This window comes from Drosophila mojavensis, unplaced genomic scaffold, assembly GCF_018153725.1.
Source record: "Drosophila mojavensis isolate 15081-1352.22 unplaced genomic scaffold, ASM1815372v1 contig_231, whole genome shotgun sequence".
Lineage (NCBI taxonomy): Eukaryota > Metazoa > Arthropoda > Insecta > Diptera > Drosophilidae > Drosophila > Drosophila mojavensis.
The window spans coordinates 4,067,391-4,072,647 of NW_025318772.1; positions in this window are offsets into that span (position 1 = coordinate 4,067,391).

The window sequence follows — 5,257 nt, forward strand, 5'->3', positions numbered from 1 at the left end:
GAAATATTTCAAATTTATTTGAGAGTGAAATATAATTTTTAAATTATAAAAAATATTTGACAAATAAAAAATTAAAAAATAATTTTAAAAATATTTAATATTTATTTACGAATATTTTAATATATTTTTCAAACTATTTTCCATTTGTGAAGACATGAATAAGCTTATATATAATATATACATAAATTAATATTTATTATTATTTCCACTTTAGTGAGTTTCAACAACTCACTTGGTTTATTTATCATTTTTGCCTTTCCTTCAATTACTAGTTCTTATATTTTACTGCCACCATCATTATTTTCATCAGAACGAAGTCCAGACATCTTTACAATATCAATTTTATAGTTATTCTTTTCAACTTCGAATCGAACTTCTATCGATGCCATTTCCTGTGCGTTTCGCCTGGCATAACAAAAATATTCGCAGCGACCGCATTTGAAATATGCGCTAATTGAATGTGAAAACGAAATGCGAACTGCGAACTGCGAGCAGCGAGCTGAGGCTGGCAGCGCGGCCTCGCGTGGATCGAACGGCCGAAAGGCTCGAAAGAAAGCGAAATGGCCAAAGAGCAATGCATTTTGCGTTGTTCGGTTTCTAATTAAAATACCAAAAAAAAAAAAAAAAAAAAGAAAACAAAGCCGAAAACCAAACTAAGCTCCATTACTGAACGGACTTTACTTGGACGTGGCCCAGCTTCAACCTTCAGAGATGATGCTGAGCCACAGAGCTCGGCTGACTGTGAATGTGTGTGTCTGCATGCGTGTGTGTGTGCGTAAATTTCGAACAAAACGAAATGGCCGCGTTGTGCGTTGTTAATGAAGCAGAAAATGCCTGGAATTTTCGCTTGATTGTGGCTGTCGCGAAGCAAACGCGACGATCGACGCGGCGGCGGCTTTTCGACTCGAGTCGGCTGAGTGTTTTATTTAGTTATTGAACAGCTAAGCCCAGTCGGCCGCCCTTTTTTGTCCGCTGGAGCAGCGCAAAATTTAGCAGCATTTTTGGCGCTTTTGTTGTGGCTGTTCTTGTTGTTGTTGCTGTTGTTGGCTTTTTAATTAACGCGCGCTACGTTTTGAACGTTTGAAGGGTCCCGAGTGCACATGATGGCCATATAACTCATTGGAATTATGGAAGAAGCGAATGGCAAGAGCTGCAAACGTCCACCCCAGCCAGCACTCAGGCCAAAACGAGGCGAGGCCGGACCCAGCCAGGTTGAGCCAGGGCGCGCCAGGTGAGGCAAGGCGCAAAAGAAACTTGTCTTGCGGACAAGAGAGAACAGAACGTACATAAACTTTATCCGTCTATAATCTAAATATGTTTCGCTATAGCGCACTGTGCGCTGCGCTGCGCTGCTTTTCGTTGTTGTCGTGGCTGTTGCAACAATTTGCTGCAAATTGAAAGCCAATTACGTTGTTTGCAGCATGCCACGGCAATGGCAAGGCGACCAGGCAAAAATTGCAGCCACAGACCGAGGCTGAGGCTGAGACCGAGACTGAGACTGAGACTGAGACTGAGACGCTGCTGCCTTGGCCGCTTGCTCTTAGCAGACGACATAAATATCAAATACAGGTCCATAAATTTGAAACCAATTAGCCAACTTAAATTGATAATAGTTGCAACAAGCTGCCGCTGCCGCTGCTGCTGCCACAGAGGCTGTTGGCGATCGGCAGCCTGAATTGCTGTCCTAGCATTTGCCTACAAGCAGCAACAGGAAGCCAAAATCTCGTGTAGCCTCGGCCGTATTGGCCGCTAATGGCAGTGCCATTTGTTGACATACGTCGCTCGTGTTGACTTGCCAATTTTCCTCGTCGTCGTCGTCGTCGACGTTGCAGTTGCAGTTGCAGTTGCTGCTGTTGCTGAGGCAATTGTTGTCCATATTGGTATAGAGCAACAGCGTCATATGTCTTGTTGTATGGTGTGCCAGCGCCGTCCGCTCTGTCCGCTCTGTCCGTGCCCTGCGCTCATGTCGTGCCTGTCGTGTCGTTCTAATCACAATTGTAGCTGCCTCCTTTGGCTGCCGGCCATGCGTTACCCATGCGACTTTTTATGGTGCTTTTATGCAAAACAACTTAATTTCGAGCCTCGAAACGTTAGCAACAATGCAGCGCGTAAAATATGCACTGCCAGCCAGCTAGCTAGCCAGCCAGCCAGCCAGCCAGCCGGCCAGTCAGCCGAGTGGCATCGGGACGGGCGAAACGAAAGACTTAGGCAACAAACTTGCCAATGTATAAATGTGCGCGATTTGCCGTGTTGCGAGTAGCTGTTATAGAAAATTATCTTAAACTGATTTGATATATATTCAAATAGGCGCTGTGCGACACATGTTGATGTTGTTGCATGCAACAATTGCAGCACTTGCTGCACTCACTCAGCTCAGCCACCTAGCGCCAGACACGCAGCCGGTAGCAATGCAAGCCAATGGCAATAGCAATGCAATGCAGTGCATTGTGGATAGCAGCTCTCTGGCGGAACGGATAACATCGCTTACAGTAAACGTTTACTTGTATTTTAATTAAAATATTTTGCCATTTCCCTCGATCTGTTAGCGGACAGTCGGCCGGGCCAAGAGCCGGATTGAGATCGAGCCATGTCCGTGTTTGTTGGACAGGTGGCATTTATAAAAGGAGTATTTGAAGCTAATTTGGGTGGGAATTGAGTGGCACAGATCCACATAGATCTAGTGCCTGGGAAGAGACAGTCGGCCAAATAATAACTAATAACTAAGCCCGGCTCCACATATCTCCATCTGAAACTAACTGCGAAATTTCCCCAGCAGTTAATCGAGGTCGGAGGCAACGCTTTATAAATGTCAGACGCGGCACATTAATGTAGCGCATTTATCTAATTAGACAAGCGTTTTAAGCCCGAGCGTTCGCCGAGCATCTCACGCCAAATAAATTAATCAGCTAATTGATGGGCATAAATTAAGCATATGCAAATGAGGCGCTGGGCCAAATGGCGCGATTCGCGGCGCGCACGAGGCGAGCCACGACTGTCTGCGGCTTATTGATGGCCAATCTCAATTAAGTTGAGCAAATGGTTGGCGCTCAATATTTGTCAGGCCACGGACCACCCACGGGGCTGGTCACGTTGGGCAGCTCTTTCGCCTGCTGCAGCTGGACAACTCAATTAATAACAATTTCTCAGAACAATAATGCAAGCTGCGCGTCCCTTTGGCACCCAACCAAAAATTAGATTATCTTTTGGGCAACTGCAGCTCATTCCTGGCTCTCGCTATCGCTCGCTGTCATCGTCGCTGCGGTGTTGCGGAATTAGTTGCGCGGCACAGGTAAGAGCACAGGTACAGGTACGGGCACAGCCAGTGGCACAGCAGAGGCACAGGCTCCAGCTCTGGCTTTGGCTTTGGCCTGAACTTTGGGCGCGCGAGGTCGTGGCAGTCGCATGTTGTTTCAGTTGCTTTAATTGAAAACCGTACAAAATGGAAAATGGACTTTCATGAAGGCAGCCAGGAAAGCAGTTCCCCGACTGGAGCTGCTCACTAAATTAGCCAACCGACTTTTTCTAATTTTGCGGCTGAGAGCGCGTCGAGTGCATTTCAGGGCCCGTGACGCTGGCATTTGGCAATTTATGGCAGGCCAAAGCGGTGTCGAAAATAGCGCCAACAACCGGTGGAGCCATGACGATAAGCGCAAGGATGATGACGATGATGATGATGATGATGACGACGAGGAGCCTGATGCTGATAGCTTTTTGCAAGTTACTTTCTAATAATGCACCGCAGACAACGGCAACAATAGCAACAACAACAAAGCAGATGGGCTGATGTGAATGTGAATGTGGATGTGGAGTGGATGCATTGCACACGAGAGTCATAAGCGCAACCAAGGCAATTAAGTTCGAGCGACAAGTTGCGCTGCTGGAAGCCAGGATAGCGATGGGCCAGAGCAGGTGGCGGCGGTGACGGTGGTGCTGGCACTGCAGCTGCAGCAACATGTTTATGGCTCGAAACGGATTGCACGTAATGGGATTTACGCTGAGCGACAACGATAGCCTGCAACTGATTCAACTATGGCCAGAGTCTCAGTTACAGCGCCTGCGCCTGCGCCTCAATAAAGCCGATCGCATTACCAATTAGGCGTGCACACTTGGCTAAACAGCCGCCATGTTCGCCACTTGGTTGCCTGGCTAGCTGGCTGGCAAGTGGAAATTGAATTAGTTGTCGCTGCATATGCGTGACTCGGTCTGCCCTGGTCTGGTCTGGACTCGCCTTAGACACAGATTGAGACTGGGTGTCGCTATGTGAGTCTGTCTCTCTGTGAGAGTGAGTGTGAGTGTAAACATTTTTTACACTTTGCCACATTCCTCTGCCGCGCGCATAAATCAAGCCACTGCTCGCCTGTCAATCCGCAACGGCAGCATTGATAGCGTCGTCGCCGTCGCCGCCGTCGTCGTCGTCATGGCCAACGTAGCTCTTGGCAAGTGCTCAAGCCAATACAGCTGGCCACATGTGGCCGTTGCGGAGCAGTGTGCTAGTTTCTCAGTGCAAATTATGGCGCAATGGCTCGAAATCCTGTTTTGCCTTGCAGCCGGCCACGCTACGCGAAGATGGTCCAGACGTTTGTTCAAAGGCAAATTTATCTATAGCATGGGCAATTGGTCTAGACTCTTGACTCTGAATCATGAAATATTGCTGTGTTGTTTTGGGTCACCAAAAGTTACAACAAATTTCACTCGAGCTGAGCGCAATTAAATGCAACTTACAATTAATAATACTAATTCGCAATGTTCAATGTCAGTTTGGACTTTGAATGCGCATCTCGACATCATACACATTCTTTTCAGGTAATCCGGCTGCGAGCCTTAGATCGATATATTAACTGATTTGTTTCGACAGCTTCGGACAGGTGCTGCAGAAGTGGATAAATATTTTCATTAGTATCATTAACTTGAACTTTATGTGATATATAAAGAAAGCTAAAAGTAAACCCTTTTAATTTTATCGAATGATTTCTATATATTCAAAAGACTGTAATATAATACAATTTTCTTATTTAGTAATTAAAGCCGAAGTGTGGCTCTTAAATTAGGTTCAGTTTTATATTAACTCAAATTAATAACTTATATTTATTATTATTTACATTTTAAAGTATTAATATCCAATAATCCCTTTTTAAACTTGTATATGAAACCTTGCAGCCGCCAACCAAACCGCAGTACTGGCTCAATAGCTGATTGCTATGAAACTTCAAGTGAGCAAGCTGTGCAACACTGAGTGGGCTATTTGGCATACAGCAAC